At 38.5% G+C, this 23,251-nt stretch overlaps 1 long non-coding RNA gene across 1 annotated transcript; it reads right to left on the bottom strand.

The window, feature by feature from the left end:
• Positions 1–1,049: 1,049 nt before the first annotated feature.
• On the bottom strand, positions 1,050–23,107 carry LOC124326080. Its single transcript, XR_006915509.1, has 3 exons — positions 22,630–23,107; positions 9,052–9,058; positions 1,050–1,060 (listed from the first exon to the last, which is right to left on the bottom strand). It is a non-coding gene; the product is annotated as an uncharacterized LOC124326080 (long non-coding RNA).
• Positions 23,108–23,251: the final 144 nt, after the last annotated feature.

Raw genomic sequence — 23,251 nt, 5'->3', positions numbered from 1 at the left:
ACCTAAATTTTTAACTACTGGTATCAGCTGATCTTACTTAATCCCTATGGTTTTCTCACTTAAAATAGTTAAGCGGCGTTAATTTTTTTCAAAGTGAGGAAATCGACCATTAAGTAGGAAAATTTTGCTTTAAATGAGAAACTAAGGTTAATGAAATGTTTAAGTATTCCTTGTTCGTAGCTTCCTTAACACCTCAAGTTTAAGTGGTTTCCCACTACTGTGTAGCCTGAACGAATTCCAATCGTTCTGGATACTTTCCAGATCACATATTAAGGTCATTTAAATTTTGAATCAGTATTGAATTACCTATTCTACAAAAAATAATAGGTTATTCTTCTTATTTTACGTTTTTAAACCACCAGTAGTTTTAAAATGAATGTGTACAATGTTTTGAGAATCTAAGTAGGGTTGCCTTCCTTGCCCAAATTTTCAAACGGAATCATCAGTCCAAATAAACGTCTGGCCTGCAAGAGCTGGAGGCAAGCAAAGCAGATCGTCGAGCATTTCTGGCGACGTTGGCTCCTTGAATATCTGCCAACTCTGACTGAGAGGAAAAAATTTACCAAAAAGACGCGCGGACTCATGGTAGGAGATCTGGTGTTGGTAGCCGACAAGGAAAGTGCACGGGGAACGTGGTCAGTAGGCCAGATAACGAAAGTAATGCCCGGCAAGGATGGAGTCGTCAGGACCGCCATAGTCCAAACGTAGTACGGAGAATATTTCAGACTCGCCAACGCCCCGTCAACTTCTATTCAAGAATCTAAATCTAAGAAATAAAACAGTGTCTTTATTCCCCCCCCCCCTTCAGGAATAGTGACTTATCAAAATACAACGAGTCGGTTCTATTCTTATTGTGTTTTACTTAATCTTGTGAGAAATAATCTCACGCCATTTCTACTCAAGAAAATCCATGAAACCATGGAGATTGGGCTATTGATAGTGTATAACAATAACAACTTGAAAAGCTACAGAAATTTTTCAGCGTAAACTTCGATTGCTGTTAAAAACTTTGTCAATATTGCGTTTCGTTGACCAACTGTGTGTCTATAGTTAAGTAATTCTTAATCCAGTAAACAGATGACAGAAAAGTAATGTTATGAATCATACAAATAACTTAAGAGAATGTTGGTTCAATTTGAGAATGAGGATAAACCAGACCACTTGCTTTCCAGCAAGCTGTCAACTAAAATTTATGCTAGAAATCTAACAATTTATTTTTATGGTGAGGTTGATAGTACATGCAATGACAAATAATAATTAGTAAAGATGGATTAACGATGCCATGATTGTAATCTGGATACATTTGTTTGCAAAAAGTCGAAAACAAAAACAAACCAGACTACACGACTAATAAACAAACAAATAGAAATATCTGTCATCGGAAAATACAGCAGCTATCAACAGCAACTCTGGTGTTAGTAATTGAAATTAATGTTTCACTACAAAAAATTCTGACCGAGCACATTTCAGTTTTTTAACCAAAAAATATATTTTGACTATCTCCTAAATGTACTCACGGATAGATTACTTTATTATTGGTATTATTTTATTATTTCGGTAGGTTATCATCTTGTAAACCATTCCTAGCCACCTAGAGGTAGATGTTTAAAACGCATCGATTAAATCTCTTTTGGGACAATTCTTTTATCGTTTTCAATTTACTTTCTTAGCTTTTAATGTTTATAACCAATGACTGAATAGCTTAAAATATAAACTGCTAGATTTTCAATTTATTTACCTAGAATTACATGTCCCAAAAGAGATTTCATTTACGCGTTTTCAATATCTACCGCTAGCTGGCTAGGAGGATGAAGCCAGAGATTGATAGAAAATTGAGTGTTTTTTTTAGCAGTTAATATCTCGGCAAATAAGCCGCGCATAACAAATGGTTTTGGGTATTTGTAGAGGGGGGCTAAATAAGATTTATTAAAGATGGTTTCGATTGGCAGAAAACAGCCGTAGAAAACCTAAAAAATTTCACGAATTTCGGCTACCCCCTTACCCTTACCCCGTTAGTTTTTTAGTAATATTTTAAAAACTATAACAGCTAGGAAGACGCCGATTGCGCCATTCGCTTTTCCGCTAAATTAGGCATAGAAAAGTCTATATTCCCGTGGCCACCGATGCCTACTCACGATTTCCGCAAAATCAAAAACCCCAAAACTGGCCTGATTCGGCCTGGTTGAGTCGTGGACTCGTTGTTAAATGTAAACAAAAACAAGTATTTTTTCAAGTCTGGCAACAGATCCGCAGACGACGTACTTCTTTCATAGTTTTCTCACGCGTGAAACTCGTTTTTTGTTCGATTGGTGCATCTTAAAAATATGGCTCATCCTCCAAGTTGAACTCGCGATTCTTATGGCAAAACTCATGATATTCTCGAGAAAATGTTTCAATACGGTAGCATTGAGGCATCTATGCAACCCAAATAAATCTACGAATCTAATTCAGAGTTTCAAATTACACTTTGTCCGTCTTTCGCACTGCGTTTAACAAATTAAAAAGCTCTAGTGACCTTTTATGTAAGCGATTCCCCTGTTAAATATTTCAGTTTTCATATATTATATATTTTCATTTTCACTGATTCAGTACGGAAACGTAGAGCTGAGTAAGAAAGCTTACATGATGGCAGCAACTCTAACATCTATCAACAAATTTAGAGGTGAAAGTGTTTCTAAAAAAGAACAAATGTTATCAATGAAGTAAAATGGGTTTAGCTGGCCTTGAATCAGTTTACGTTAAACCATCGATACAATCCTTCGGTCAAGTTACTTGTTCTCTTAGACCTTTCATGGCAAGAAAATCTTTCTGGGCCAACAATTCCCGGCCAATAGCTGATCCAATTATTGATTCATCACTCGTTAACTCCCCTGCGTCTTTTGTTCCAAACTCCTACGATGAGTACGTCGGATATTCTGTTGGAGGTGAATGTTAATAGTAATTGTAAAGGAATAATAAAATATCGACTGGTTGCCCGCTAATCCATAGGCGGATATATGATTCAGCAACCCCTTCGGAAGATTTATTAATGTATAACTTTGGAAGATTAAGTTAATTACCACAAATCCTTCGTAGATCCTATCTGCCAGAATTAAAGTGAGACCAATAATCTCTTGAAAAATATGGGCTACTACACCGTCTGTCTTATAAAACCTGCTTAACCCCTGTTGATCTTCCCTTCGGATAATTGCCTGTGCGTAGTGGAACCAGTATCCTTTCGCCTCCACTCCATAGAAGACCTCATCTGGTACTACTTCCATCAAGGCCAGTTTACAGTCCGAAATGATCTTGTTGATTGTGATAGAGACTTCGAGAAACCTTTCCTCAAACATCTGGGAAATCAAATGCAGGAAGGCCAAGTATAGGTTTTTGGTTTTTCTCGTAATTAACGTGAATGCAAATGGATATGACTGACCAAGGTAGACGAATTAGTTTTAATAAAAACAAATCAAGAAAAACCCTATTTACCCTTCGACGACCATTTTCCAAGACCAGAACATGGATTGTTAGTTGTTGATAGAACATCGTAGGGACGGTATTCAAAGTTCCAGCAAGGAGGTTTTCTGTTGCTTTTCCTAGAAAGTGAAGGAGAAACAGGGACAAGAATACAAGTTAGACACCTGGCATATCATCTTCATCATGGTCAGAATGAACAGAGCCATGAAAAACAGCTCGCCGTTGATCGTCCTTCTGCAATCGTTAAAACGAGTTATAACTTTTAAACACAGAACAATAATTCTAGTTGGTTTGCGTATAATCAGCACGGTTTTCCATGGAAACCAACATTTCTTCAACAGAATAAGGAGGTGGGGGTTGCCGAGCTCTCTTAGCTCGCTAGATATGCTTCTCCATGGCTGCATTATATGCAATTACCGTATCGGGATGTCTCCTGTGAGCTTCCTCTACTATTTGATTGGGACCCAATCGCCGAAAATGAGGATCCCTAGTTATGATTTCGCATTCCCGTACTGCCATCCCACATTAAAATTTCGCAAAGGCAGCCTTGCGATATGAAGTAAAGGACACCGAGGATGCGAAATGACGTGGCTACCAGGCGGCTGATAGAGAACATGAGGTTGGGTGACAATAAACATCTACGAAGCATAGATCTCGGGACAGAAGGATAACCAAATATGCCGGACTACTTGAAGCGGAAAATATTACATAACGGGAGTTCCTAGAAAGGTCAAGAAAGGCATTTCACATTAGGGTACACTGAATAACCACCTATTTACGAAATGAAATGGATAAATAAGGTGTTTCATTTGAATTCGCAACGTGGTGACAGACATGACGGAAATAAGGAAGTAATGAGACAAGCAATCATAAGAACATCCTACAGGAGCGTGAAAACCGCCGTCCACAACGATTTCCTGGAAGGGTACGTCAGAATGAGCATAAACGAAGTGTAAATAAAAGGCAGGAGTGTTTGCATGCACGAAACAGACATGAATTTGCTGACATATCAGTGATGGACACGAGATGATTGTGATGAAGATGAGATGAGTTGGGCCCACCACAAGACTTGGCTAGACTTCATCGTGATATGGCCAGGAACAGACGAAGAGCTGAAGACGAAAAGAACCATGGACGCACAAATCCAGCTTTGTGCTCTCATACTCCTCCAATACCTCCAGTACGTCCACAGGTTCCGCTTATTTCTCCAGCGCAATACCAAACACCTCCAGTGAGTCTGGTGCATAACCAATCATCTCCAGCGAATCCGGTGAAACACCAATCACCTCCATGGAGTCCGGTGCATCACGAATCACCTTCACTGAGTGCGGTGCATCACGAATCACCTTGAGTGAGTCCGGTGCATCACCATTCACCTCCGTTGAGTCCTAAAATTCGGTGAAAACGCCAAGGTCACTTTTCAGCATCTTCGGCAACTAGTTCACGTTCAACCACTCTTTCGCTTCCAAACACCCCTTTGAGCACAACACCAAAAAATTCCTTACTCCACCTGTGCGTTTTTTACGCATTCAGTTACTTCTAATTTTATGAGTGTTCAACCTTCGTGTTTAGTCCTGTTTACGATCGGTCACTTCTTTTCCATCACGATCTTCCACGCCTTTGTCATCACGATCGGTCACTCATTTGTCATATCGCTCGATCACTCCAAATTTATCTTCTATTCTCACGCGAGCTGCTGCATTTTCTCTTAATGAACTTCAGCAGGCCATCACAACATTTCTGACTTCAATTGAAAATTGACACTTACAACAGGAATTTCAGGCAATGAGAGGAGATGTGTGGCAAGAAACCGATCTAGTATATCGGGAGCTGCGGTAAAAAAAAAACTTGAAGACGTAGAAAAAGAATAGAAAAAACAAACAAATCAAGTTATTGAAAAAAACAGCAGAAATACAAATCATTATAGGTTCGTTGCCTTAAACTCTATTTTGCAGTGTTTAGGGTCAACCGTATAGCTGGTCTAGAATGCTGTCAACTCGAAAATCATAGTCTGGCTTCTGTTTTTTATATTTTTACCATAGCCCTTGATTGTGTTGTTTTGGCCGTTTGAACAGGAATGGAAAGGTCGAGTTCAATGGATCCTTTTGGAATTTCACTAAGGTACTCACGAGTGAATTTGAGATCTTCTTTAAGGCCAATAATTTTCGGATGACAAGCTGGTATTTTACCATGCTTGGTTTCCTCTGTAAACGATATTTCACTTTCAAATCCAATTGGAGGCCACAAGTAATCTATAATGGCCAGCCTCGACCCCGATCCACTACCGACCAATGTGAAACGAATATCGGTAGCGACGAAAGGAAGCACACACAACATTATAAGCTTTTCTTGTTGGGTGACATGCTCTTTGTAAACCGACATGAGAATGTGTTGGTTATGATGGACCCGCGAATCTAGATGCTCAACTGATAAAGCAGCTTCGTCTTCTGCAAATAATTTGAGGACCTTTTTGGTGCCTGACCTGTTAGAGTTGCTGCCATCATGTAAGCTTTCTTACTCAGCTCTACGTTTCCGTTCTGAATCAGTGAAAATGAAAATATATAATATATGAAAACTAAAAGATTTAAATAGGGAATCGCTTACATAAAAGGTCACTAGAGCTTTTTAATTCGTTAAACGCAGTGCGAAAGACGGACAAAGTGTAATTTGAAACTCTGAATTAGATTCGTAGATTTATTTGGGTTGCATAGATGCCTCAATGCTACCGTATTGAAACATTTTCTCGACAATATCACGAGCTTTGCCATAAGAATCGCGAGTTCAACTTGGAGGATGAGCCATATTTTTAAGATGCACCAATCGAACAAAAAACGAGTTTCACGCGTGAGAAAACTATGAAAGAAGTACGTCGTCAGCGGATCTGTTGCCAGACTTGAAAAAATACGTGATTTTGTTTATATTTAACAACGAATCCACGACTCAATCAGGCCAAACCAGGCCAGTTTTGGGGTTTTTGATTTTGCGGAAATCGTGAGTAGGCATCGGAGGCCACAAGAATGTAGTCTATTCTATGCCTAATTTAGCGGAAAAGAGAATGGCGCAATCGGCGTCTTTCTAGCTGTTACAGTGTTTTAAATATTACTAAAAAACAAACAGCAGGGGATAGCTGAAATTCGTGAAATTTTTTAGGTTTTCTACGGCTGTTTTCTGCCAATCAAAACCATCTTTAAGAAATCTAATTTTTTAGAAGAAGCTTCTTAGCCCCTCTCTACAAATACTTAAAGCCACTTCGTTATGCAAGGATTATTTGCCGAGATATTAACTGCTAAAAAAATTTGAAATTTTCTGTCATTCTCTGGCTTCATTCTCCTAGCCAGCTAGCGGTAGATAAACATAGAAATCTAACAGTTTATATTTTAAGCTATTCAGTCATTGTAAATAAACAATAAAAGCTAACAAAATAAATTTAAAACGATAAATCAATTGTCCCAAAAGAGATTTAATCGATGCGTTTTCAAGATCTACCTCTAGGTGGCTAGGAATGGTTAACAAGATGATTACCAGTCAAAAATTTTTCATTAATGTATTACCATCAACATCTCTCATCTCTACCTTCAACATCAACATCTGTACCTTTTTTTCTTTCATGAGGCGGGAAAAATTGCTATGGGGGAAACGCATATGGCTCAAAATCTTGTCTCGAAAAGCTGAGCCATTAAGGGGGAGGTCAGTCAATTCCATAAGACTTTTGTCCATAAGGCCACGAGACAGAGATAGCTATCAGTACGCTGCTGCTTCTTGTGGGGGTGTGGTGATCTACTACCTACAAACTTAGAATAGCTGCTTCTAGCTGCTGCCGGGAAACTCAATGGCATTGAAGATTGCACAAAATGTTTTGCGGGTATGTTTTAAAGTTTACTGCTCACGCATGGAAATAATGTTAGTAATTAAGTTATTGTATTTATGAATTTAACAAGCGATCCACGAATCAAGTAGACCAAAATCCCGGAGCGGCTTTCCAGATCTAAATCCGGAAAAGGCCTTAAAAATCTAAAAAAAATATAGCCATGTTCGTCTTCGCACGCCGGATTTACCTGCGTTTGCAGGATGACGATTTCCCCCCCCCCCCGTTTAGGAGTTATTTAGCTCTAAAGTTTGGTTTTTTTGAATTTTGTCAGAAAGTGGGGTGGCTTTGACATCCATTTTGGGAAAAGCGGGGGAGCTAGGGAAAAAACTAATTTTTTCAAAAGGTTTATTGCATACTCAACCACCGAAATTCAAAAGGAATTTCCTTTCCGGATTTTATTGGTTGAGATATGACCAATTTAGTGAACGGATAATTTAGCTGGTTTCCCTCCCTGGCTTGCAGCCATTTTTTCGTACGGTCCGCTGCGCTCCTGGCGGAAGCCAGCAGAAGGTCTTATACATCGGCCAATAAGAAATCTGGGTTCACTATATATGAAGGCCTGTATAAATGCAATGGGTCTAATGTGAAGGCCGACTCTTCTGTTTTGAGCAAAGATTTACACTTACAGCATTCCAAAACTTCTGATCGGCTGTGGAGCAGGTATCCACAGATGTCATAGATCAATTCGTCATTCGTAACATCACTGCTGCTAACCTGATTCTCAATATGATCAAAATATCTAATAGACAACTCAGTTAACAATTTGTCCTTTAGATTTAACTTTGCTTGCTTTCTATCCTCTTCAATTTTCTTAAATCTATCCACAAAACATTTCTTGTAGCCAACTATAAGACTTTTAACTCGTCCTCATTATCCACATTTCCCTTTTTAACGACTGTCTTTGTAAGGTTGGCAGGGATAAGATTCTAAAGATGTGAAGCCAGGAATGTGCTGTTGGCGTGTTGTCAATAGATCTGGCAATTCCAAAAAATTTGAAAGATAACAAATAGTGTTATTAGAAAAATGTCATAATAGATAAGTATAGATTTGAAGCATTACCTCAATAGGATCTTGATTCATTTTACCAGTTAAAACTGTATGATAATCATGTTGAAGTAATTCTTCAGTGAGTGCCGCCCATTGCCGAGTTGATTGTCAATCTTAATGCCTTTTACGTTGTGAGTGAACAAAACATCTCGCTTTGACTACTAGAATTTTTCTTACGGGATTCATGTTCCTTCTCGGTGATGTCCAGCACAGTCAACATAGCATTCAACGTTGTCCACTTCATTTATTTGACCTTCCTTTTGTTCTTGTCGTTGTGGTTGATGTTATTTGATATTCCTTCAACACGGTATCTTCCATTTAGGACATCGAAAGTCTTATTCATTGCCATAGCCAATTTCTCAGTTCCTACTAATCCTATTACATAAAACAAAATGTAATTTGTGTTTAAATAAATGCAGATTTATCACCAACCTTTAAATTTATCTGCTGTTTCCTTCAGATTACGGTAGTGGTTTAAAGCGATAGCCACAGATTTTGACAACAACTGTGCGGCTTTTGGGACATTCATCCGTTCAAAATTAGTGGGATGGATATGAGAATAAGTCAACTTGTGGCACTTCCTCAGCCCTTTTTGTTTTTCATGTTCGTAAAGATGGCTAAAAAATTCGTACCGAAAAATCATCCCGGCATACTATAAAAGGAAAAAAAGTAATTATTACATGTAAACTATCTCTCTTAACAAGTACTTTTTAAAATATGTTATGGCTAAAAAATGATTGTACCTGCACATATTTGTGTGTAAGTATATGATTCCTAACACATTTTAGTAGATGTGGTACGTCAACAAAAACAAATTTTGTTTTTGAATCCTATGGGTGATTAATAAAGAATTTGTGACATTGACGATCGCTCTTCCTTTGTCCATCTATTCCAAACATGGCGTATGCTGATTTGTTCGGTTGGGCCCCGTCACTTACTACACCTTTAACAATTGCACCATGGTTGTGGAGAATCACAATTGCTTTTGTGATGAGTTCAAAAAGAATAGATCCAGAGGCAGCACCCTTTGAAGCAAAACATGCAAACGGCTGAACCGATTTACATTTGTACGGCCGGAACATAAAAACCAAAAAATGGTCAGCAATCCCCTTAACAATTCTCGACTTCAAATTATTTCCAAATTCCACAATTCCGTTTTGTTCCAGTGTTCCTTTGTCAAACGTTAAATCCTTTCTAATCTTGATCTCGTCTAAAATCAACTGTCCCCAAGTTCTGGAGAATGGTGCGCCTTGAAGAGCGGTTTTCATAGTTTTCAATGCTAAGTCGTTAAAACCGAACTTGCATTGGGAAGACGACAGCATCCTTCTAATTGTGTTCACGGAGGGGAGAGGAAGTAGGCCCTCTTTTTGAATGTGTCTGTACGCCCTTGGGCTTTTCAATTTGAGGAGTAGACATGCCATCAAAAATACGTCGCCGTATCTCATACCAGAAGCTCTTTTAGATTATGCTTTCATCAACACTTTTCCTTTCTGGATGAAAGTTTGAATGATGATCCGTTGCTGAAAAAAAAATATTTATTACGTAAAATGTTGGTAAAAATGGTGCCGAAACCCGACTGCGAATACTTCAGGAAAGACTACTGAATCTGTTGTCAACGTGTGGCGGCCATTTTTTCAGTGTGACAGGTATGTCTCTCTTTACCTTCTCGAACTATTCGAACAAACTTGACCACATCGAACTCAAAACTCGAACATGAACATAAAACTCGAACACAAGACTCGAACAAATCGAACTCCATGCATTTTGAACTCATTCGAACTGAACTCTTCGTACAAATTTCGCTACCATCGCTCAAATACGTTTTGATAAAATTTCACTCCGATCACGTCAAGTTCTGAGTCGTGTAATCGGTTATTAAGTTGTTCTGTGCATAAAACTGCGTCAAGAGTGAAACATCAATAACCCATTTTTCACATTAACAGATTTCACCCTGTGATAATACGAGTATCAGCTGGCTGACTAAAAACCACAATATCGAACCTGTATGACTGATAATTAAAGACTAGAACAACTCAAGTATTTATCTTTAAACTTACGATAATCTAGCAAATCCACTAATTATCCTTTGTTTTTCATAGACTTTGTGACATATAGCCAGATATTGTCTCGTTGCCAGTCTTACCACCCCTTTTGACTAATTCTTTTGTCGAACTACAACCTTGCACAGACACAAATATATACCCTCATTACGCAACGAACAACTCCTCGATTATAATCGTTTTTTCTTCTAGTCGTTCGATTCTTCGTGTGTCTATTGCACTTCCCGTTCGACAACCCAAGTACAGAAAAATGGAAGACGACTTTATGAACGAAGACGACCCTCGTAACCTATTTGTACTTCGAACAACAGCCAAACGTACTCACACTACGTTGCTCAACCGAGCCAGGGCGATGTTGAGCAGAGAAGCTTCCCACCAAGAGTTCGCAGCCTTCACGCCTAGGCTGAACCAGGCCCATACTCGACTAGTTGGAATTCATCAACGTTACGTCCAGCTCACCGATCTCAGCGACGCTGAGCAAAATACAGCTGAACTCTACCTCCAAGCTATCAATAATCAGCAACTGACCTGCTTACGCACGATCGCCGTTGCCATGGCGAATAGGTCCGGGTGTCGTCGATCATGGAATGTATCGAACCACGACAACGCGTCAAGAAATCGAACCGAACCAATTCAACCAAATGTGCCGGGAGAAGTACCAAACGCGCCGCTCAACAACACCGCCCCGAATCAGATTAACATGGAAGAATAAGCTGCCGATTTTGGACAAGTCACGAAATCGTGTGTAATAATTAAGTCCCCCTTTTTTGTGAGAGAATAAAAGAAGTCGTTCAAACTGACAGAGCGTCACAGTGTCACTTCCGAGTGTTTTATTAAGCGCTCGTGGTTTATCACATGGTCGTTACACACAAAGTTAGTTACACAAAAACAGTTGGAAAAAAGTTATAAGTCCTACTTAGTGTACATAAAACAATTTGTCAATTATTTCAATATAAAAATTGTGTCAAGTTAAGTGAAATTATTTTAAGAAAAACAGACTTGTTACATCAAATAAATACAGAAGTCATAAAAGGTTAATGCTATGACAGAAATCCCTGTCGCGATCAAGATTTTCTGCCATGAAAAGAACACTTTGATGTCTGGGGTTCCAGATTTGATGAACAGATAGGTTATGTCATATTGTCCGTGAGTACAATATGGCCCTTAATGGCTCTCCGAAAAGCTTGCCCCCATTTTCTCCCATATATTTTTAGATATGGCAACACTGCTGAATGGGAATCAATGGAAAAAATGGAAGATTTACAATCCGAATCTGTGTTTTGAAATTCAATTTCATTACTTTACATGAAATAATACATGAAATGTCATCTTATGACCACACAGAGAGCTAATACAGGGTCGTATCAAGTACGTGAGATCTCAGCGTTTCTCAGCTGAGATCACCACTTGATGAAATGGATCGCGTCTGCTCAGCGATTAAGACTAAACAGTACCAGACTCAGTTGTTTTGTCGACTGCTTGGATAATTTTGACTTCTGCTGTTTTGTTTCTTTGATTTCTTTAAAATTATTTTCAAATATGGCAGTTTCGCCTATACAAAGAATAGCAGTGATAATTCTATCTGTTGGAAGTGAAGTGATTCAGCAGGATATTGACGAATGTGACATATTTTGTCACGAATTCAGCCAGCCTTCTATCGCCCAACAAGATATTTTTAATTCCGTGCGAGACGGTATAAAACAATTCAGTGGAATAGAAGGCTATGTTGAAAAGACAGTGACTGGGTATTCCGATACCTATTTCTATAAACACTTTAGAATGCATAGAGTAAATTTTGAGGTATTGTTTCCTATTAAGTTGTGGTATAGCTAATATATCAACTATTATATTTTTAACTTCTTAGAACTTGTCACGTAAAATTTCACAACTTTTAAATATAAATGGTAGTAAGTCTTGTGTTCTTGTTAAAAAAAACTATTGCTTACTCTATGGACTTTAGGAAATATGGAGTCTTTTAGAGGAATCGGCGATCGATTCGGAATGGAAATGGGTCTATACATTAACGTTTAAAAAACATTAACGTCAACTCACAAGGCCGGTTATTACATGATAGGAACTGCACACTATATCTTTCTTATGACATGCAGAACATTCCGTGCTGACTCTGGAGAGTTCATCAATTTACCAGAACGAGTAGAATATCGGGAAATTGCAAACTTTACTTTCCCAAATGCAATAGGTAAATTATTTCATGAAATCAATAGTCATAAGAAAGCCACGGAGACCAATTTTATTATCTCCATCTTTTTTCTTTTAGGAAGGGTTGACAGCAGCTACATACGGATTCGACAGCCGTTCAGACAATGCTATGCCTATACAAATAGGAAAAAGTTCTGTTGTTAAAAGTCTGTAACTCTTCAAGCAGTTTGCCATCTGCTAGAGAGCCTCAGGCATTGCGCCCCGCTTTGTCTGACCCTTAGGCTCTCTAGCAGATGAAAGCTTCCAACGACTGCTCCGTTGTCGCAATGGTTACAAATGTGAAAAAAAAAACATGTCGAACCGTTAAAAAAAATAAACTCAAAGAAGACAATCGCAACAACAATATGTTTGGGTCAAATTCCCTTTTGGTCTTACACACAACATTAAAAAAAAGATTCGCTAGAAAGGCCAAATTTTTGTATTGTTAAGTGAAAGTTACAACCGAAATAATCTATTTCTCTTCGATTTTCACAATTGCTGCAGCTAAAATATCAAACGTTTTATTTTTATTGCGTTGAATTTCAGCCAAAAATTTTAACGCTTCAACTCTTTCCTTCTCGATCTCTATGAATTCTTTTCTCCAATTTTTCTTTCTCTTGGGCTCCAATGTTTTCTTCGCCTTTGGGCCTCCATCATCAACTTCAGATACACGGTCCAATTTAATAGTTGTCCACATCAAACCAGTGCCAAAGATATCGTCAATCATCTTAAACCATTTCCAACCTTTTGACGACGCACCGGTTCTTGAGAGAAAACGGTATGTCCTCTTTATGTTTGCTATTTTATTGGATAAGGAAGCCGCCGATTTCTTCATTTTCGCTATGACGTCAACTTTAGATAACTACAAAAGAAAAAAAAAAGAAAAAAAGTTCATTTACCAAACTTATGGAAACAACCTTTATCCATATCTTCATTTTCTTCCAAAAGGAAGCGTCGAATTGTAGCTTGGATGTTTCAAAGGCTTTTAACAGTGTCACAGTTTGTTTTTACTTTTCAAGATCCCGTTCTTTTTCCTGATCTTTGATTCCATATTGATTAGCCTCCACCAATACATCATCAACTTCCTCGTCATTTATTTATATAGAGAGATTAGGAATTGTTTGTATGCGATCAGTTAAATTTGTCCTATTAAATTATGTTTCTGGATGAAATATTTACCCTTTATTTCATTGGAATTGGAAAAAGTGGATGTGGATGCATCCATCGTATGTCAGCTTTCAGCAGCAGCGGGGGGAAAATCCAATAGGTTTTTTTTTCCAGGCGGCTTCCGGGTAGAGCCAGTTGAAGCTTTTCTTTTCTGTCCAGTCTTTTTCACGACATTTTTTGACAGTACTTTAATTTGGCCATCTTCAACAACAACACAGGGATTGCCTAGTGCCCTATTACTTTGTACAGTTGTCCTGTCTTCACTTGATTCGTCGCAATAATTCACCACCTCTTTTTTCGGTTAAAAACCAAAATTACAATATTAAACATACAAGTAAACATTTTGGGAATGTTAAGATTATTTCAAATTTATTTCAAGATATTACCTATAGGAATATGCACTACTTTTTGTTCTTCCTCTTCCCGCAAAGTTTGCAGTCTCTTTTCCTCCTGCTGTTTGAAATTTTCATAGACCCCAGCGGTTACTTGTTCCTTGCAATCCGCATCTAAATCCAACGTGTATGTCAGAAATTTTGTTTGGTTGAATGAATTTAAAAAGAATTCTTATCGGTATCCATTCGCAGCTTATCTTCGTCAGATATTTTAAAATAACATATTCCACCACAAGAAAATGAAAACTTCATTAACATTTTGAGTGTGATTAGTGATAACCTTTACCGATCAGCGCAGAAATAAAATTTGACAATCTCGTGTATCATTTACCATCGAAATATTTTGCCTACCCAACCTCTGTTACCGAAAGAACTACCATTCCTTAAAATATTGCTGCCTTTTAAAGGCGCTTTTAAAAGTGGAAATGTTTTCATACCCGTACTCATTTTGACTAAAAGCATTTTTATTTCTCTCGGTTACTTACTTTTCTATAGTACGAAACCTGAGAAGAACTGAAAATTTATAATCGATATATCGTATCGTGTATACGCTTATCGGATCAATATAATATTCATATTCATTACGATTAACAATAAAAAATAAATCATCACCCTGGGATGCGAGAGCCAAACCGAAGTCTATGCAACAGTATTAGTAAATATACCACTTCCAGGAAAGTAAAGTCTCCTTGTTGAAACAAATAACGAACCGAATCAAGGCTTTCCATTTTTAAGTATTCATATGTAATGAACCTGTTCAATTTCTTTGCATTAAAAATTGGTCTCGTTCCTCAAATTTTTTGGGAAAAGAGAAATAATTACTTATAAAGCCACTTGATTCGTCCATTATTTCCTTCACGGCACCTTTTTCCATTAAATTTGCCAAATCGACAACACAAGTCACCCGTCTATCTGCTGACATGGAAACGTCACACCGCGGTCTATTTTCTCATAGTAGCGTGATAAAGTCAATAAGGAGTCCGTCCCTGACCTTACGCAAAACCCATGGGTCCTTTGCTATTGAAAACCAAAGTTGGCAAACTCACGTAATCTCGCAACGACTTTTGATACTGAATTAATTAAAAATGGAATCGGGACAGAAGAAGGCCAAGAGACGATTCCTAATTAAGATCTCTAGATCAACGATATCTATCACAGAGGTTGTCTTCTACGACAAAGACTGTGTGGAATAGCGACCATTACACAAGTTGTTTTCCCATGTGACTCACTTACTTTGACACTTCGATTTTATTTTGAAGTCGCTGCACTAACATTGAATAGGATTAGGATTATCTCCCTGTTTTTCTTACAGGAGATTTACGCAGTATTTCCTAAAGCTCTATATACAGACTCCATCGACACAGTAATTCGGTGTTAAGAATATGACTGTGTTTTAGGTAAAAATTAGTTAGAATAAATCTTTTCCCTTTTTAATGTTTTAATTTATGCAGAGTATGGGAATCAAGAATTAATTTGACACTTTATGGTTCAGTGAAAGTGGATCTAAACTTTTCCAATTAAGGAGAGAAGATATCATTGCACGTTGGGTAACAACACTACCAATCGCATTTAATAGTAAAAAAATTTAAATCTTCATTTTGAAAATGGTTTTTTTTAACCGTATTTTTAAACAATAATTACCACTTGACGATAAATACTGTCCGCATCAAGATTGGGAAAAGTTGAAAAGTGCTAATTGAGGCTTTGGTTGATATTGCCACCACGCGTATGAAGGACAGGGACGCAAAGGTTGTAGAGGCTGAAATCAAGTTTCCAACGACAGAAATGACTCTAACGCTACAAATACTACGCCAAAGGGTTACCACTACTTGGTTCAATTTGGTTTTTTAAACAGTCGGAGAAATCTACTACAATCTCTAAAAAACAGATCCTCTCCCGTAATACATGTGTCCTTCAAAGGGAACCAAGAATGAGACAAAAATTTACAGCCAAAAATATCTTACGCGACAGGATATGTATCCTTTAATAGCGCCCAGCGGTGGTTAAAAAGACAAGGTTGATGGACAAGGGCAGTTAAATGGGCAGAGTATCCATCATTGCGGCATGGCGCCCTTTTTTCTCAATGGAAAAACCAGCCCTTGCCTCTATCTGCTAGACAGAATATATGGCCGTCATTTTTTTACCGAGAATTTGTTTTCAAGTGAAAAAGAGAATAAGAAGCTAAAACTCTAGACATAAGAGAAGGGATGGAACTGAAGCGAAGGTTAAATATGTTTCTGAGTGTACTCCCCTAGATGACACGAATTCGTGGAAAGGGGAGAAGGTATAAAAACAAGAAATTGAGATCATGAATAAAATCATTATTTCATATCTCGCCCTTTTCTTCCACCTCTTCGGTGTATAAAATGCTACTTGTGACAAACAAGATTCTCAATTTCTGATTAATACCTCGGTGCATTTGTATGGAAATAAAATAGTATTATCTGTTATCAACTTCGTACTAATTTATTCTTTTACTATAACATGAGGCACACAAAAAATGCAAAGAAAGAAAAACATTTTTCAAAAGACGTCATACTTTAGTCCGATTGTCGCTCTTCCTCCTTTTTCCAGGCTTTCTAAAGGATAATAGTCAAAAAGATCGTCTGCCTTGAGTAAGCGACTTGATGAAGGAACACAAGGCTTGATCACATGAACGAATGGTTCATGTGGAAGGAATGGTTAACAAAGAAATCAGTTATATCATATTTTACAGCAAAGATTGGATTGTTTTGATCGACAAATACTATGAAAATTATTTTTCCAAACGTGTAGCCGTAATTGGCTTTATTATTGACAATAAAAAATGATTTTACTTTAAATAAAGCGCCGTTTACCTTGACACGTTAATTTGGTTACGTTGGTTACGTTGGTTAGTTACGTTGATTTGGTGACCATCTAAAAGGTTAAAGTGCGAAGCGATATCAACATTCAAAAAGTCCGCTGCGGACATTTCCCAAAAGGATTGTATGATAACATAATCTTTACAAAAATTTTCGTCAAATTTTTTACTTAAGACGTCACATTGACGTCTAAAGGCTAACGTGAGTTGAGGATTTCTGAAATTATTTATAACATGAGAGGGGACCTTCATTTTACCATTTAGTCTTTCGTAATTCATCGTTCAGAAGGTTCGCATGGGACCATTTTTCGCAGGATTGTAGGAAGATGAATAAAAAAATGCATTTTCGGACGAACGGGCGCTGTAGGATATAGACGTGCAAAAACTCTTTAAGAAATATTTTTAAATTATTTCAAAATACAGAAGACTTGATTCACAGTGTTTGGGACTCATGACAAGATCAACAATTTCCGACAGGATGAGAATAACTTTCCAGTGTTCACTGTCGGTGCGAATTTTTATGAGAAATGGCTACAGGCAAGTATCTTATAAATGCCCAAATCTGTGCTGCTGACATTTTAAAATTTATGCCATCGCTTCCGCTATCCTTCAACAAACCAGGCTTGTTTTTTTCAGGTTCAGCCGTGATAAAATGTTAAGTATCTCTTCGTTTAATTCATCCAGACTGAAGTATTTATTGGAAATCAGTGTTTTGAAAACAAGTTCGCAGGCGTATGGAACAACAGCTGAAAAGATACAGTTTTTAAATTTCCTTATTTAAAAAATAATTTGTTTAGCATTAAAAATTTTGCATTAGAAATAACTGTAAAAATGGAAGTATAAGTTTTCAGTGTTTAAGGCTTAAAATATACGGACCTTGAAGAACTGTATGCATGCAATCATTTTTATCCAGTTTTCCATGATGTGAAAAAATTTCAGTCGATTCAATAAACAAAATTTCTTTATCCCTTTAATATGTATTTGATGGGCACTTCGAGATAGCAGATTTGTGATATCCATATCATAGAGAGCTTTGCTTCGGCAAACAAACTCCCGCTCAGTGAACTTAATTGGTCTATTTCTCTTCTCTAGGGCAGTAACAAAGTGGACAGAAAAAATCATTACGAAAGCTTTCAGTCCTACCAAATAATTGATTTAGTGCCGAATTGTCTCCTGTGAATTGACTGAGAACAACAAAAACCCGTCGCATTCCCTTTGATGGAATGTAAATCTCAAAACCTTTAGTTTCCAAGTCAGACAGGTATTCAACAATTGCATTCAGTAAAGTTTCTAGCCCATTTTCTGATTTTAAGTCGTTTGAATTGCACATGGCAATCAGATGAATATGAGATAAATCAGCGTAATAACTGGGAGGCAAATCGATAATAAAAAACTAGAACATTGTGCTATTGTGGCTTGTTGATGCACGTACTTGCCAGCGGATTAGTTAAGCCCATTCCGTTACAAAACTCTTGAATATGTATCAAAATATTTTCGTCACTTCTTTCTTTAAAGTTCATGGGATGGGTTTTAAATCGGCTACCGTCTTGGAATTTTTCGTAGATACCATGTTCTTTGTATAGTTTCCATGTTTTTTTCTTAGTTCGAAAAAGTTGTGATTGTCCAGCAGAAACGCTTTCATTGTTTTTGAAACTGGCACGTACTGCCCGGTATTTAATATAGATTTCGTGTTATTTTTTCCGTTGGAAAATACCATTTCGACTCTTGTGCTAAAAGGGAGTGATTGTGGGCACACAAATTTCGGATGATTTAAATAAAGTTTTCGAATGCGGTACTCTGATTGAAAAGTTTAAAATACGCTCATAACACTGTTAACCTCAGGAAACAAATAAGTTGGATCAAAGTCACTGTTTTGAAATCGACACTCTATGTGCCTCTATTTGCCTGTTTCTTCCATCAAGGAACGCGTAAAGTTCTTAACAAATAACACCATTTCGTTAGTCACACAGCTGGAAACATTTTCTTTAGCACGCAACGCAAAAATCATGCGAGACATTTCTGATTTCAACTTGTTCTTCAATTCACTTAACACACTTGTTTTTTCAAAGGAATTGATGTCACTGAGAGCAACATTAAGTCCTTCAACATCGTCTTGATTCACGAGGGAGTTTGACTGTGCTACAGAGCTAGATTCTTCTACTGAATTCGATTTTACGACGGAACTGCAGTATTCAAATTTGTGTGATCCTTGTTTTCGAATATATGCTGCTCTCTAAGATGTCGAATGAAGCTCGAGACGCCTTTCAATTCCGTGTAGCAATCTCCTTGGACGCACTTTAAACCTTTGGCAAAGTGCCGTACGAGTTGTGCTGTCTAATGAGATGCCTTCTCAGTTGAGCAATAGATGTGTAATCCAAACTTAGACAAACAGGACATTTTATTTCTCTCAAATTGCTACTAAAGGATTTAAAAACGGTAAAATAGTGGAATAACATTAGCTGTAGGTCTAAAGGGATAAGTTACCTGAAAAAGGCAATTATTTTTTTCTGGACCGATCCACTGTTCCTTTGACGATTGAATATTCTTAGTCTTTTATAAACTTGGAATTATTTTCTAGTGGCCGTCATTCATCTATTATAGTGAGGAAAAACTCGCCGAATAGTAAATACTTTATTACGCCCAGGGCTATTTCTAATGGTATTATTTCAAGTTCGCCAAGCGGAAATTTTCGCAGAAATGTTAGTTACAAAAGTGCCGTCACTTCTTAAGCTTGTCTCAAGTTAGCTTTCCATCTTTTTTTAAATATGCCACTTTGTGCGTTTGAAGTCGGCTTTTTTGAGGAAGGTCTCCGTTCTTCAATTTCAAAGTACGTTATGTGTAGTTCTTTCCAGAAACTTAAAAATAAAGCTGCCGTTGCATTCTCATTAACTGGGCCTTGCCAATTAGTCAACGAACGAGGAACCGTTATCGACTCTAATGAGATTTTAATGTTCTTACAATCCACCAGCAAAATATCGTTTTATGTCCAAGAAAAAAATGTGTCTAATCGAGTCAACCGTATGACTTGTGGCTCTCCAGTCACTAGTGATGACGTGGAAATTGGTCGGTCTGTCTTGGTTCAAGAAAGTGATACGCCTCGAGACCCTCCAGACAATGACACATGTGTCATTTCAGAAGAAATAATTGCAATTATTTCTTCTGGTCTTGATTGGAGGATCTTCTGATCCTCCTTGCGAGCCTTTGGTGCGATTAAAGCTGCCTCTGCCCCTGTAGCTGGGCGTTGCTCCATTGTAGCAGGGTCCGTAGCCCCCAGGATTTAGGCCAGATCCCGACGCGCCTTGATTGTAGCCAAAACTGAAAGTGCCCCATGGCCATGTTGCTCCGTCAAGCGATTGCTTCCGCCATCGTGATCCGGTTGGCCCCAGCTAGCCAATTTATTTACTGTATCGGGCGACTTTACCATTTCGTTAACGAAGGACTTCCCAAACAGATCTTCCGTTTCGTCCTCATTAAAATTGAAAGGGTTGCCTAGCATAAAGGTGAAGGATGGGCTTGTCTGCAGCAAGATTGTATGACACCACGTCTGTTAAGGAAAAGAAAGCCTCCCCATAAGATGATAGGGCAGTCTTCACCGCCCGTGATGAACATCGTTCTCCAACTTCTCGTTTGACAAGAACAAAATAGGCTTAATTGCGTCGAGAACTTTCTGCTGGACTTTAAAGAGATCCCTCTCGTGTAAGTCAATCGAACTTTTGCCCGCCTTAGACTTCTTGACTACTATTAAACGCTGGTAAACAGCGTCGTCCAGTGTCGTCACCACCAATTTTTCGGAGACAAAGCTTTTGTGAAAAACTGGTAAAAAACGCCCTCCCATCTCCTTGGCCTTGTCTCTCTCGAGCCCGTTACACAAGAACCTCTTAAAATGGACGCCACGATTTCTTGAAACATTAAACTCTGTTACCTCCTCCCTCCTTGCTCTCTTCACCTGTGGTTTTTTAGACGGATGGATCTCGCCAGAGGCACCATTACCACCAGCCAGCGGATACTCAGGTAGTTGAGGCGTTTTTTACTCATCGGGTAGGGGTTTCTCACTTGTTGTGCCAACGGCTTCTGTTCTGTCCTCGCGGACCTCCTGTCGAACTCTCAGAATCAGTATCTCGTCCTACCATGATCCTTCATTTTTTTAACACAATGCGGTAACGTTAACTGTCCGAACTGACAATTGGAACTAGACTAAATCACCAAATGCAAACGTGCGATGCCACCCCCAGAACAAAAAAGGGGAAAAGCAAAGGAAAAACCGATTTGGTCACCCTTCCCCGATAAGATCAGATTTGTGAGGGCTGGGGTTAGAAAAACCAACAATGAAAAGGGGAGGATCCAATTGAGATCAACTTAAAGAATCTCTAAGCTCGCTTCTCTAGACTTACGTCCCTTTCTACTGTAAGAGCTGAAAAGGTCTGATGCGAAGGCCCCAGAATACCCCACCTTGTTGGTTTTTTCCCCTTGTGGCTTTAAAAATGAGCTGCCAATAAATTGGTCAACACTGTTATAGTCGAACGAATTTTCGAGTGTAATGGGGGTTTCGTTAAATAAGAAAATATGGTACTCGACAAATGGTCGGCGTCTCCGCGAGAAGACCATACAGTACCTACCCGAATTTTGGGAACGCGCGAGCGCGCGAGAGAGAATCTGAAATGCGTTTTTTCTCGGCGTTTCCAAAAATCCAATTTTTGTCGGATCGTGACGAAACTTTTTTTGGCCGTAGCCATTACTGATAGCATAAGGCTAATTTTTTTTAGATTTTTTCGATAAAAGGAAGGGTAGGTTTAAAATGGATCCCTAATTTTGGGAACACTCTATAGAGCTCCATGCGAAGACGCGGAAAACTCTGAAATGAAGAGATTTACAAGCTAAGCAACAGTCTTCATTTCCACATTTTTCGCGTTATATTGAACTTCGCATTTGGGAATGTCCGTTGACATGGGGGCCAAAGAGAAACTTGGGCCCGTATGGTAATGATCCAGGTAAACCCCCCTCCCTAACCCCTCTGCCCCCCCCTCTCGACCCACCCTTCAGGCCAGCTTGAGCTGCGCGTCAGCCCCGTAAAACTCAAAACTTTGAACGCGTTTTTACGGGCACTCCCGCTCGTTTGTACACCCTAAACCCAATATTTAAAATGATCGGCGTGACGAGATCTACAAACCTATTGCTTTCGTTTTTCGATATTAGAAAACCTGTCCTGCTAGGGAACTGCCAACTTGTTTCGTATTTTTTTCTCTTAGAAATTCATAGTAAACATGAGTGTTTTGAGAAAGGTTTTGAAAAGGAAGGTTTTGTGGGACTTATGGAGGGCCTTTTCGGAAAGTAAAAACGAAGACTTTTACAGGAAAACTGAAGCTAACAGCCGTCTGTTTCAAAATTTAAACAATTTTGGTGACCAATGTGATCGTCATCGATCAGCGATTGATTACTGCATATGTGATTGAACGATATGGATCGATTGATAATGAATTTTGACTGATCGAGATCGAGAGCATTGATCACAAATGGCGATCGAACGGCAACTCTGCCATCCATGCACTAACTATGTTAAACCTACAATAGATGAAATTTGTGCATCAGAAATATCCCAACGGCATGTAGACATTGGGACTAATAACCACAAGGACTAATCGAATGCGTCACTAGAACGCGACACTAGAACGCCCTTCCGACACTAGAACGTCCAGATTTTAGCCACGACATTAGGACGGAAAAACCTCTAAATTCCGCTGCGGCACTAGAACGTCCACATTTTAGTAACGACAATAGGACGGAAACCTCTGCGACAGTAGAACGGTTTTTGCGACATTAGAACTTAGGGAATGATTCTTTGTCACTAGATGTATTTTGAATGCGTCACTAGAACGCCCACCCGACACTAGAACGTCCATATTTAAGCGACGAAACTAGAACGGGAAAAAATATTGCGACACTAGAACGGCTATAATAAAATCTGCGGTGGGGTTTCATTCTTTACCGCTAGATGTAGGAGATGTATAAAGTTTCCGATTAGGTTGCGCGAATTTTAAAACATCGAATGCCGAATGGATGGATTGGTACAGTACAGCTAACAGACAAAAAAGACAGAATAAGAACGGCATTCAAAGTATAGCGAATCCTATATGTTAATCCCTAAATACCCTATTCTTTCTGAAATCTGAAATGGAGTCTTGGAGCTTCCAACTTTCGGTTATACAAGATCCTGCGGCAACTA

This window comes from Daphnia pulicaria, chromosome 1, assembly GCF_021234035.1.
Source record: "Daphnia pulicaria isolate SC F1-1A chromosome 1, SC_F0-13Bv2, whole genome shotgun sequence".
NCBI classification, from domain to species: domain Eukaryota; kingdom Metazoa; phylum Arthropoda; class Branchiopoda; order Diplostraca; family Daphniidae; genus Daphnia; species Daphnia pulicaria.
Note: the sequence above shows the minus strand (reverse complement) of the source record. Positions and strands in the feature narration are given on the sequence as shown.